The sequence below is a fragment of the Psittacula echo genome (genome assembly GCF_963264785.1).
Source record: "Psittacula echo genome assembly, chromosome: 5".
Taxonomy (NCBI): Eukaryota; Metazoa; Chordata; class Aves; order Psittaciformes; family Psittacidae; genus Psittacula; species Psittacula echo.
The window spans coordinates 46714487-46728843 of NC_137739.1; positions in this window are offsets into that span (position 1 = coordinate 46714487).

Genomic DNA, 14357 nt, shown 5'->3' on the forward strand with positions numbered 1-14357 from the left:
GAATTTTCCAAGCTCACACAAGTGAAGTAAGAGGTAAGTTAGAGTCTTTAGGACTACACAGGATTTGCAAACAAGCTGCATAGTCATTAGGACATACTCTATTTAATGTTGGATAAGTCACGGGAGTTTCTAAACAACAGTGTTGATCTTTTCTCATTCTCTCTCTTTCTCTTTTTTCCTTTTTTTTTCCTCCAGAAAAAAAAAAAAATAGGGAACAAAATCTCCTCAGAGCAGCTGATCCTTTAGTAATCAGGAGAGAGTGATCAAACTGTGCACACCAAGAAAATACAGCATCCTAGAGTTCTGTCATGAAAATTTCAAAATAAATACTGACTATATAGAGATCATGTTTTTTTTTTTTTTTTTTTAACAATACTGATTTTCTAAAAAAATTAGCTCAATAAATTTCAGTATTTTCTGAATATTTTAACTAGAACGTTTGTGAAATTTAGGGCTATTTTGGAAACTATTCTCTTTCTGTGGCATTGTATTTACATCTGACATAAAGCACAGAGGACAAACCTTTATAGCCAGAAAAAGGATAGGTATAGAAAACTAATGTGATATTTGCTCAGAAAATGTTCAGTAAACACAAAAAGACTTTCTGTGGAAATCTCCAAATAATATATCAATTTATTTTCAACAAAGCTAAAACAGATGGCAGTGGTATTGTCAGTTGTAAGCATTATACCTAACATATAGTATTACTTCCCTGTAGTAATCAAAAAATGTAAAAAATATAAACATAAATATAAACTTCAGTTAAGAAGGTTCCTTAAAACTGATGTAATAGCTTTCAGGCCTGGAAATGTTAACAAAATCTATGTTACCACACTTGATCTCACACCTAATAAAATTATCAGAAATAAAATCATGCTGCCCAGTCCTTTTCTTGGTTACAAGACAGGACTCCTAATCAGCAAAACATTTTCTGCAATATAATATTGCTCACAGTCACTCTCCATGCCATCATAAGTAGGCAGTATATTTACATTAGCACAAAAGACAACTTAGTCTTTTGAAAGCTGTTCTGAAGGACAAAGTTTGCTCTCTGAACTAGACAGCCTCAGTGAGACCCAAAGATTGCTTTCTTGCTGCATGAAACCCATGTGCTTAAGTATGCCTGTTGGGTCTGAATACACTGCTCAGGAGACAGCTTTTTGGATTTGAAGTGTGCTTTTCAGAAGACACAACAATACTGAAGACACACAGCTCCCAAAACTTCTGAAAGAACAGCGTAGTTATAGCTTGTATCCTTATTATGATCTGAGACTTTACTAGGCAAACTGGTGACATAAAAGCTCCACCTACACAGCCATAGCTAAGTATTATTTTATCTTGCCCTATCACTATTATGGTTTAAATACTTGCTGTAATAGTTTAGATGGAAAATATTTTATGCTACAGGCAAGAATAGGAATAATTTTGTCAGTGGTAAATACTTTCTGAGATCAACATTTGGAAGAGGAACTTCTGCACTATACTTAACTTTCGTATGTTTTTCAGCTCAGAACATTTTGTTTTCAATCATCTGAAATACATGCTGCTGCTTGTATTTATTATGTGCCCAGCCTTTCATTTTTGTCTTTCCTGTCGCAGCTACTGCTTACATCATACTCTGTAGATGTCACTGTTTTTCCCTGATGATGTATAATGCTATATGTAGTTGTGATTATCACCTACATATACAAGTAATATAAACATTTTTTTTTTTAATGCAGTAACATTTGCACCAGCTTTGAATCTTATGTACCACTTTCTTCTTCAGAACCAAGCTGGCAATTCTCATCTTGAAAAGCTTTAAAATTGCTCATAGCAATCAATGACAACTGAGGCATCACTAAAGAATTTCTTTTATCTCCAAGCTCCAATTTAGATCAGTCATTAAGCTTGAGTAAGCTTGAGCTGTCAGAACATTGTCCCTCATCACATGCTCTAAGCACAAAAAGTCAACTTCAAAATCAAATTTGTTCTATCTCTTACTACATTTTGTAATGGCATAGTATGAACAATAAACTTTACTGAAATAGTACTGTCAATCTTTACAACTCAGATAACTACATGGGCTTTTTATCTAAGGAAGGCTGTTCTGCCTCAGATGTGATGCACACTAAATAATATCCTTATATTTCTTCTTTTATGCTGTTTGATCTTGTTAGTGATGTATACTACATTACTATGTAGTGCTTTTTTTTACAAGCATTCATTTTAAAAACATGAAATGAAAGTATAAATTGAAATATGAGAAGGAAAATCTCTAAGTATCTAAATATCTTAAATATCAAATATGTAAAAATCCATAGATATTCTTCTGCAGTGCCTCTATATAAGCAGTCTTTGTTTCAGACAAGATTCAGCCTTAAAAAAAAAGTGCCAGTTTCAAAACTCTGCTTAGGCTATATTTCTGAATTTATAGTGGAGCCGTTTTCAACTGTCTCTTAAAAAAAACTCTGTTAAATTTTCACTTCTTTATAATCTTCTGAAATCTCCTTTCTTGATAGAAGCTGAAAACAGAAATTTGGGCTGCACAGGGTGTTTGACTTTCTGACAGCAATCTGTTTTGATTAAGGCCTAGTTTGACAGAATTTCTTCCTGAGGTCTGGTCTAAATCTACCTTCTTTCAGTTTAAAATCATTCTACCTTTCCTATCACTACATGTCCTTGTAGAAACATCCTCTCCATGTTTCTTGTAGGCCCCCATCAGGTACTGGCAGCAGCTTTAAGATCTCCCCTGAGCCTTCTCTTCTCCAGCCTGAACAAGCCCTACTCTCTCAGTCAGTCTTCACAGAAGAGGTTCTCCAGAAAGAAAAACAGAAATTATCACAAAATCTTTCCTCCGACCCTCTTCTTTTTTTCAAGGCTCCACTTCACTGCTTCATTCCTAGTTCCTCTACCCACCGCCCTCTAAGCAGTGCAGAGGGGATGGGTAGTGGGACAAGGAGTGGGAGTTCTGGTTAGTATAAAACAGCTCCTCTCTGCCTTTCCTTCCTCTTCACACTTCTCCACTGTTCCAGTGTGGGTCTTCTCCATGGTCCTTCAGGAAAAAATCTGCTCCAGTGTGGGCTCTCCATGAGCTGATGTTCCTTCAGAAAATATCCAGCTGCTCCAATGGAGGTTCTCCATGGGATGCACTGTGGATATCTTTCTGTGGTCCTCACCATTGGCTGGAGGGGAGCCTGCTCCCAGTGCTTCAAGGTCCCCCTCCCACTCATTTTTCTCTGACATGGGTGTTTTTAGCAGTTTTTCACTTTTTTCTCACTCACTTTTCTGCCCCCTCCAGCATTTTTGCCCTTTCTTTATTATGTTTTCACAGAGGCACACACACTCCACATTGTCCTGTGATGGGTCCATTTGAGCCAAGTAGAACTGTGTCTGGAACAGGGTAACCCTTAATCTCTTCTTACACAGGCCCTTGCACCCCTCCTTGCTACCAAAACCTCATCACAGATACACAGTTCATAAGCCCAAATCCCACGTTTATGACTGGGCACTGCGCGGATTCTCAGTTCTGTGATTCTACAAGGTAGAGCTGGTAGCAGGCATGGGAACAGCTCAATCAGGAGTCTCTCTCCATCACAGCATCCTACTCCTAAAATTACAATGATCATAAATAGGAGTGCCTGAGACGCTCTTTTTGTATGTAACTTGTAGTCCTAGGACTTTTTTTCTGTGGGACAACAGTTGTTCAAGGATCATTTGAAAAAGTTGACTTGAGTTTCTAGCTTTGTTATTTCTCAAGTAATTTTTCCAGTTTTAAACATTTATCAAATAACTTCAAAATTTTGAAAGAGTACATATTAAGGACCAAATCCTATTTTAATTACATGGACTTTTAACCTACAGCATGTTCAGAACTATTGATTTCAGCAATGCATGTGGAGTAACTTCTCAATGCGAGAAAGGGCAAAATATGTCACAGTAAAATACATTTGTCACTGAAGAGAGAAAATAAAAAGACTATTATAGGATCTTCACTAAGGCAGTTTCCCACATTTTTCAGTCTCCCACTGATTTATAAATCATCTCACAATTTTCACTATTTGTCTGAAAAGAAAGATAGGAGCTTTCTAGATTTCATCTTTTACATATATACTTTAATTCATACATTTATCACTCCCTTAATTTTTTAAATTGTATATCTTGTTAGGTCCAAAGATGGAAGCTCTTTTTTTTTTTTATTTTTTTTTTAATGGAGCTGTCAGTTGCAACAAGTTTCATCCTTTCTTAACAAGTGAAAACGAACATGGCATTAGATGTGAACATAACCAGATGCAGATATTTCTGATTATCTGCTATTCATCCGCAGTTATATAAAGATGCATAAATAAAAAGTGAGAGAACTGAAGAGCTTTCTAGATGAATACATGCCGTTATATAAGCACATAGAATACAAAACTGCAAAATATGATTGGTTCTTAACTATAACGTCTGTAGCCTAGTCCCAGAGACTGAAGCATTTGTTCTTCAGATTTCAGTCATTCAATTCTGACTCATAAAGATGTATCTCCTTAGGAGATGTATGGAAATACTTTTTGACTAAGATGCTGTGTAGGAACAAACTTTATCAGCAAAGCAAAAAGGGCCTAGTAGAAAGAAATACCACCAGACTTTTTAAGAAAATGCAGTAATAGTGGTTGGCCGCTCATAATGAAGAGCAAATATTTAGTTAGTCTTGATATACAGGGCATTCTTTAATTCAGGTGTACAGACATATCAAATGTACATCTGTATGAGACTGAATAAACTTATAAGTACTCATCTGTTAGGTAGGCACCATTTTTAATGAGACAAACCTAATGCAAGATTTTAAAATGTAGCCAATGATTTTAGGGAAACTAATTCACAAAGAGGAAATAATGTACGGTAAATGTTGCTGCTTATTTTTGGTCTGTGACCCTCCAAATCATTACTTTTTTCAGGTCATAGTTTTTCTGAGGACTGCCAGGACACTCTACTTTAAGCAGAAATTCTACTTCAAGTACAGAAATGCTATACTTTCTAGCTAGGCTAGAAGAAGTGATTCTTTTACTTATAATAATATTTATTCAAAGAAAGAAAAGGTGGAAACTAAGGTGCTTATTTTTGCCCAGAGAGCAGAGAAATCCACAGTATATTCCAGACTTTGAAGTCTTTTTGGAAATAAGCAAGAGGAACTGATGGGTTATGCACTAGGGAATTTGAGCTGCTGCCTGTATTCTGCTGTGAAATGGGAAAACTGGATTGGAACTGACCTGGGAAGTGTTAGGATTGATGTCTAGGAACTGACTAGCCAGGACAGTCATGTAAATGACAGAACACAAGGAAGACAAGCTTAAGAAACCAGAGTTGCTCATTGCTTACAGAAATAGTTTAATGGAATTTAATTAGTGGTAGATCTGGATTGAGTAATAACTGTAAGTACAATCAAGTCAATTAATACAATTAAGTATTAATGGATCCCTGTTACTACTGTTAATGCTATCTCCTAAGCTTGGAACATGTGAATCCCCGTAGGCGGCGTGCTGGTGCTTCTTTCCCAACCAATCCTTCTCCTTACTCTCCACACCAGAGAAGTCAAGCCAGTGGTGCTGTATAAACATACATAGTGAAAATAAAATTAAAATGACAAAACTATACCTAAAACGGCTTTGCTGTTTTACCACACTTTCTGTCATAAAGAGGTACTTGATTTTTTAAAAATCAGGCTTTTTTTTAAAAAAAATATCATGGTATATGACATATATTGGCAGATACCTTATCACTGGTTATTAGAAGTGGAGACTGTGAAAGGTATTTTAACTTTACCTTTTACAAAATGTCCTGGGTTCAGCAGTAGCAGTCATTTTTTTCCTTTTTAGTAGCTGGTGCAGTGCTGTGTTTTCAACTTTAGTCTGGGAACAATGCTGATAACACCGATGTTTTTAGTTGTTGCTAAGTAATGTTTACTCTGACCAAGGACTTTTCGGTCTCCTGCTCTGCCAGTGAGGAGGGGCATGGGAAGCCAGGAGGAAGCAGAGACAGGACACCTGACCCAAACTAGCCAAAGGGATATTCCATACCACAGCATGGCATGCCTAGTATATAAACTGGGGGGAGTTACCTGGAAGGCCCCGATTGCTGCTCAGGTTGAGCTGGGTATTGGTCGGTGGGTGGTGGGCGGTTGTATTCTCTTCCCTTGTTATTTACCTTATCATTATTATTACTGGTGGAAGCAGTAGTGGTTTTGTGTTATACCTTAGTTACTGGGCTGTTCTTATCTCAACCCATTCTTTTGATCCTCCTCCCCATCCCTCCAGGAGTGAGGGGAGGAAGAAGAGGGAAGAGTGAGAGAGCGGCTGTGTGGTTCTGAGTTGCCAGTTGGGCTTAAACCATGACACACAAACATTAAAAGCACTTTTTAAAGATTCACAAAGGTGCAGAGCACTCTTTTGACAGACTGGTTTATGTTTTTATTTGGCCAGATGATTGGCATCTACTTTTTGGTTATTATCACAATTAATCAGAGGATGGCAATAGAATTTCTGCTGCTGCCTTTAGGTTTTCTAACTAAAAGGCTAATTTTCATACAACAAGGCCTCAGTGTAATACAGAGGAGTGTATTACATAGGAGGAAACTTTAAATATGGCATTCATTAAAATCTCTCAGGGACGAAGGAACAAATGAATGTTTATTCCAGAATGACTCTGGCTATGTTCTTCTCCTAAGGAAACTTATGTTTTCCTGGTCTCATTTATAGGAATTTGTTATATTATAAGAATTTTCAGGTCAGTAAAATTACATACTACTATTAGAGACTTAGCTGAGACCATACTCTGTCATGCTCAAACTTGCAGGTGACTGAGTAAGAGATGTGGGGCTGGAACTCCAGAGCTGTCATTCTAAAGCTCCTATGGTAACTCATAATGGCCATACTTAGCTTTTTCTACAGATCAGAATATCATCAATATTTACTGTTTCCTAGACTCACACTCAAGGTAGCAATGCTGTTCTGGCACATGATAAGCATATTGCCCTGAACTCAAAAGAAAAATGTCCCACTAAATTAGTAAAATGCTTGAAGGTGCCTAGATCATCAAATCATTTCCTTATTCAAAAATATAATTTATTTTCTGAATCTTTGAAAACTGTCAATAGTAGAATAGAAATGACTAATATTAAATCAAAATGTTTGATCCTATATACAAACCAAATCAGATACAAAGAGCTGACATTAACATATAAACATACAGTAACTGTAATTCAAACTATGATTTCTGCATAGTAAAAGTATCAAGAATGCAATGGGAACAGTTGAATTTCTAAAAATGGAAACTAAACTGTAATTTGAATCTGATTATTTTTCTGGTTTATTAACAATATTTGAAAAAATATATTAATCTTAGTTTTTTCTTGGAAAAAATATTCAGTTAATGTGATGTGGCTTTTTTAACAAAATAGATTTGGTTGAGAAATATGTTGGTTGTGTTAAGCCTCATCACTGCATGGACATAAAACGACCACCTAGTGGATAGAAGTGAAATAGGTTTCTGTTAACTGTTCCTGCAAAACCAGTGCTGATAGCGTTGCTAGGCTGTACAAAGAGCTATTCCACCCGATGTTCTAAAATATTTGAGGGTTTTACTGAAGATAATTAACACTTAGGACTATGCCATCTATATAGATTATATTTCCCTCTGTTTAGTATCTTGATCTGGATTTCTATTAGTGCTTTGAAAATTATTTCATATACTGCAATGCATAAAGGTGTGATATAAATCTATTACTGGGTTCACAAGTACTGTGAACAGTCATTCAGAAAGAAAGATTTTGCTGCTTTTCTCTCATACGGCAGTTATTTAAATATTTGATCATATATTTTATTAATACAAGTCAGTAACTACAAAAAATACTTGGTCTTATTTTTGTAGTGCAGATCAATATGAAAGAGATAAATTTGAATATTCAAAAGCATCCAGTGCATTTAATTGTTCTGTGTGGCAGGGTTGGCTATTTTAGAATATGGGACTGATTGATAGAACATTTTCCTTTCTTCATTTTGTGCCTAAAAGCTTAGGATTTCATTTCAATAGAGGAAAAAAAAGGGGGGGGGGGGGGGGGGGAGGAGGAGGCAGGGACAGACTTTTTTATTTGCTTACTAAAGATGTCCGTGTCTCAAAATGTTAGATTTTAGATTTAGAAAAAATCATATATATTTCCTAATTTACTCTAGCATAGCTACATAATTCAATTAGCTAGAATACAGTGATTTCGAAGTATATATTTGCACACAATCTAGTTCGTACAGTATAAAACAACCCACAAGTGATCTCTCTTTAAACCCTTAGCTCTAATTAACTCATTTACAGATCTGCTCTGAGTCATGGGCTGAATCTTGACAAATCAATATGTTTCTGAGGAATTCTAAGGTTTATCTTGAACCCTTCACTATAAAGTAAAAACTATGGACAGTAAAGCCTGAACAACAGAACTGCAGCACACAGCTCGACTTCCCTATCTCTGCACAATGCTTAAGCAAATATTCTATCTGGTCACTTAGCAACATTCTCTATAGCCTGATACAGTTACTTTTACCTTGTGTACTTCATTCACAGAAACATGGGTGGAAAAATCTGTTTTCGTAGCAATCTGTATCCACTTTGCACAACAGTAAATGACTACACAAGTCCGCAAAGATCATGCCTCAGTCAGTCACGCTGCTCTGCTGTCTGGCATTCATTTCACAGTCTCAAATTCCCATACAGTATTACATGAGTTCTGAATCTGGTAAAAGGTGCTCAGCTGATATCCTCAGGAAAATAAATTCAATGACCATGTTGTTACCAATTCCTTCTGTAACAGAAAAAATCAAGATTTTTGTTCTTGATTAGATGTGAGTCTCATTTAAATTTGAGAGCAAAGTAGAGGTCATTAGCCCAGGTACTTAAAAAACCTTCAATTTATTCTTGAAAATTTAGACCCTAAATAATGGGAACTTTGAAAATACATTAAGTTTTGATTTCCCTTGAGCCAAACACAGAAATAAATAGTTAATAGATAGTTTTGGATTTATTTTTTTTTTTTCTTATAACTCCAGTATATTTCAGATCCACAGGCTATCAGTAATTAATACTGTGTGAACAGGTAGTAAAGAGCTGTAGTGATGAGTCAGATTATCAAACTTATAAAGAAGGAATAGGCCAATATAACTATAAACTCTAACCCTGTTTTATTGTGTATTGTATAAATGATTAATTTTTAAGCACTTTTAGTTTATTCCAGCTAGTGGAGAATGAAAAGATAATAATTATTGCTGATAAGATTGAGGTAATTTAAAAAGTTCTATTGTTCTATCAATCACTGCAATTGAAAATTTTGTCTATAGCTATTACTTACAAAATAAGAAATAGCTTCCTTCTACATGCATATAATATACATATATAAGTAATACTATTTTAAATACATAGATATGTTTTCTGACTATTTTAGTTACTTCTGTGAACTACTACTGACTGCATTATTTCAAGTGAAAATTTAAAATATGCATAAAAATAAGATTACATAATGATATTCATATTAAATTAATTTTTATTTAAATAAATTCTCAAATATTCTCATTTTCATTCTAATGCTATTCTTCAATTCTGAAAGTACATGTGAATTAGATCCATGCCTAAATGGGGATTACTCACAGCTATTTGCAGATACTAAAAAAAGTCTACACATTACAGTTAATCTTACTAGCTAATACTTGCTAACAACATTTAGTAGGGGATTAAGAACAGATTCAGGAAGTTAAACTCATAAAAAATAAAACCTTTTAAAACAATTCCTCAGAGATATGGAATATTTTTATTATTTCTATTAGTTAAAGAAGACCTGGAGCATACTAAATATAGCAAGGGAGCCAGACTGGGACTGGAAAAAAAAAAGTGCTTAGAAATCTCTTAGCAGCAGCCATTCCAGCATAATGAAAGTACACGAATGACTGGCAAAGTTCAACACAGTGATCAATGCCCACTAACACTTTCAACACTGTGGGATATATAACCATGTCTGTTGTGTGTTAAACTGGTGGATTGGTCTTTCTAAGTGGCTGCATTGATAAAATGTAGGGGAACAACAGAAAAATGAGGAGAGAAAGATTGTTTTTCTATTTTTCAAAAGGCAAAAAAGTCTTTTTATAGACATGCTAATAACACTCCTACTCTTTCCTCTGGCAACTCTTGTTGCTTGTTCATGAAGGCAAAATTGATAAAGGAAAGCAGGTTCCTTCTTCATCATCATATTTATTTTCATGTGCTTTCCCTTGGCTTAAAACCTTCTAAATTAGTGACTGTTTTATTTACACAGTGCTGACAGCTGCTGAAAAACTATAATCCCTTACAGCACAAAGAAGAATATGAAAAGAAATAGTTATAAAGCATTGCTTATTTTTCAGTTTTTCCTGTGCTTCTACTTTATTGGTGCTACATATTTTACTTCACAGAACTAAGTAAAATATACAGGAGATTGCCTTCAAAGACAAAGAGGCATTTTAGATTGTTCTGCTTTCTCCCATGTCCTTTGCTGCTGAGACTAGTGTGCCCAGTACTGACTGGCAGCTAAAATTTAGGAACATTTTAAAATTATACACTGTGCTTTTGACTAAGAGGCTCCCATATGATCAGAATTTAAAAGTGAAAAGACATTCTATCTTACTGAAAAAAACCTTGACAACATCTATTATAAACAACTGATGGATACTGATCCACTGTAGAACAAGCTTATGAAGTGTTTTGTGAAAGCAAGAACATATAAAATCTTAATCTTATTACAGTAGAGATCAATAATATGAAAAACCAATGTTTGACTAAGTGAAGGTGTTGTACTACATAAGGAATATTATCCGCTTGATTTGGACTATTACATTTATTTATAATTATTTTATAAAGTTATTTAAAATGGATTTCATGTGAGAAAAGTAACTTAGAAATCTTTTACACTCCTGTTACAAAAACTAATGCCCTGAAAACTAGCAACTTCTGGCTTTTGTTATGTAAGTGAATGTTTGCCGTTGTTCAAAACTTACAAGCACATCACCCTAGCACCCAGCCACACATATACATATATTCATTCTCTTGCTTGTTATTTGTGTATATGGATAGCTAATTATTTTGAAAGATATAATCTATTTTACAAAAGTATTTTATTTATTTTTTAATAAAGCTGAAACATTTTTTATGAAAGATGACATTTTTCAAGCAAATAGGCAAAAGACTTTAGGCAGATCATTTGATACAACTCATTTCTATTCTACCAGACACTTCAATATCTTATTGATAACCATTGAACATATTTTGGATATTTTCCTCTCAAGTTACACTGCTTATCTCATCCAGCATTACTCAAGACTGACGGAGCAGCCATGACTTTAGAAACCCTTTGTAAGCAAACCAGGCTAATTCTGCATATGGTCAATATATATGGAAATTAAACTGTGGTTTCTCATAGTGTAGCAGACTTGATACAGCACCTCTATTTCCTCTACGGATCAAATCTTGTCATATATTTTCCCTAGCTGCAGAGTTGCTCCACTTTGTCATTGCAAACTTTCACAACCCAGTTACGCATTCTGAAAGTGCAGAAACTGGGTATATTTATTAAATAACACATAGAATAGTCTGGCTTCTTTTTCTTTTTTTAATATTTGAACAACAGCTTTTTAATTTCTTATCTAGGGAAGCCAGGCCATAGCACAGCAGAAAGCGCAGATTCTGCTGAAGATATCTTCATCCAGGTATTATGATGTGCACAATATCTAATTTTACTTACCTTTTACTAAGTTATAATAACTGGCACTCACCTTGATACACCAGAGCACTCAGGATTACCAGAGCTCCCACCGCGGGCCATTGCTGTTTCAACAAGGAGAGCCTCCCCAAGACTTTTATCTGTCACTATTCACTAATCCTAAACCATCAAGCTTTCCTTACTCAGAACTCAGCTGCTGGATGAGAGCTATCAGCTGACAGTTTGCAATTCTCAGTATTTTGGCAGTTCCAGGTGGGCAAATGAGCACCTATTTCCTGTAAGCTCCAATATACTTTAATGCTCGCTGCTGTCTGAAGTGAAGAGTGTGAATGAGTTCTGAGGTTATAGAAGTAGCAGGGACTGGAAATCAGCCATGTTGTTCTCCTTAACCATATTGTAAATAAATAGAAAAAGAAAATGTGCATGAACTACACTCAGGATTAATAAAAAGTGAAAAGTATTTAAAAAAGAAGGGAAGGAAGGGAAAGAAGACCATTTTATAATGCAGATAAATAATCAACAGTATGGAAAATATGAAATTATTATGTGCTTATTGTTACAGATTCAGTGTTTCAAGTAGTGTTTTAGCTTATGTTTTCTAAGCTAATGGTAAAAACGTGTAATACTGACAGATATGTTCATTTCACTTGTGCACGCACAGCACACACACACATAGGAGCACACCACCTTGTTTGTAGTCAGTGTCTTCATCAGAAATAACATACCAGTAAGTTTTAGTCTAGTGGTCAGGGAAATAAAAAATAGTTATATAGCAGAAGTATATTGGACAGGAATGTGTTGTGCCTCTTTTGGTGAAAATACTGAACTTTATTGTGCAATTGATTTGTGTATCCTTATAAAAAGTTACTGAATAAACAATTCCTGTCATTAAACCGGAATTAAACCCTGTAAAAATAGAAAAATAAATCTCTCTTAAGTTGGTTATCAAATAAAATGTTGCTGAATAACTGAGAATTTTCATATAATATCTGCCTAATCCAAAGGCTGAATAAGAGGAGCAATAGCCATTCCTCTCGAATGATATTGGTAGTAGGAGATTACATTCTTGTTTGGAGTCAAAGCACTCAAAGAGCTGCCTTCAAGCTCATCTGCTTTTATTCGAAAGATCCTGCTGCTGAACTTTTGTCTTGGATTCAGCTTAAACTGCGCATACTTATCATCTGTTGCATGAGCTGTGTAAGGGAAAACTTCAGCCTTATTTGGGGAAGAACTAGAATATCCGCCTGACTTTTACAGACATTTCAATGCTATTAACCCTAGCGGGAGTTAGGCCCTTTCCTGAAGCTAGACTATAGCTTCATGGAAGAATGGTGGTTGAGGGACGTCCTATTCTGTGCACCTACAGACTAACTTCAGCAGGTTTTGCTCTGGCAGATATTGTCTGTGTAATTTTTTATGGGTGCCATCTATAGGTGGCACCCGTCTGTCTTTATCGCTTATATTATTTATGGAATTTTCATATCCAATTCAAGTGTAGAATCATAGAATCATAGGATAGTTAGGGTTGGAAAGGACCTTGAGATCATCTAGTTCCAACCCCCCTGCCATGGGCAGGGACAACCCACACTAAACCATGCCACCCAAGGTCTCATCCAACCTGGTCTTGAACACCGCCAAAGACGGAGCATTCACAACCTCCCTGAGCAACCCATTCCAGTGTCTCACCACCCTCTCAGTAAAGAATTTTTTCCTTATATCCAATCTAAACTTCCCCTGTTTAAGTTTGAACCTGTTACCCCTTGTCCTGTCACTACAGTCGATACCTGCTGTTAACTTAATGGTCTGAGAGTCCTCAGGATATTTTTTGTGTTTAGAGATGGGGCTTCTGGCACAGTGACCAGGTTGTGCCCAATCAAGGAACCGTCTTCTTCACCTGAAGTAGTTTTCAAATAATTTATTTTTTTTTTTTAACTTCTCAGAAGTAATTAACATCTCAGTAGATGTTAAAAAAATTATCATGGGATATAATAAGGTGATGGAAGAAAACTCTGAATGGTCATTTGTTCAAAGGTAGTTTATTGAATTATAAAATATATCTGTCTGGTCCCTCAGCAGGCAAGTATGTAGTATTTGTATTTCTGCTATTCCACTGAGTATTCTGCTATTCTTTACTTAAGTAAGGGCAATTTTATATTTGTTCCATCAGATTCTTACCGTGGGCTCTAGCCACATACATTTTCTGAGACACTGTCAGTCAGCAACCAACTTGTAGATGTCCACTTATCAAATTAAGGATCAAAGCTTTTTGGAAAGTAAGAGCTGTTTGAAGCAGATAAGACTGGACACTAATCCATACCCAAATTCCCAAATATCTTTTAGTGTTCTCAAACTGACAACCTGAGAAAAGAAGAGAAAGATGTGAAAACCATTCTTTTCCTCCTCTGCCCAAAAGATCTTGTCAGTATGTAATTAATGTCCTTGGCTGGTCAGTATACATCCTGAAGACTATAACTTTGCAAATATGGTCTTATTTGTATGTATCCCAAGCTTACAATCACAGTATCACAGTATCACAGTATGTTAGAGATTGGAAGGGACCTCAAAAGATCATCTAGTCCAATCCCCCTGCCAGAGCAGGAACACCTAG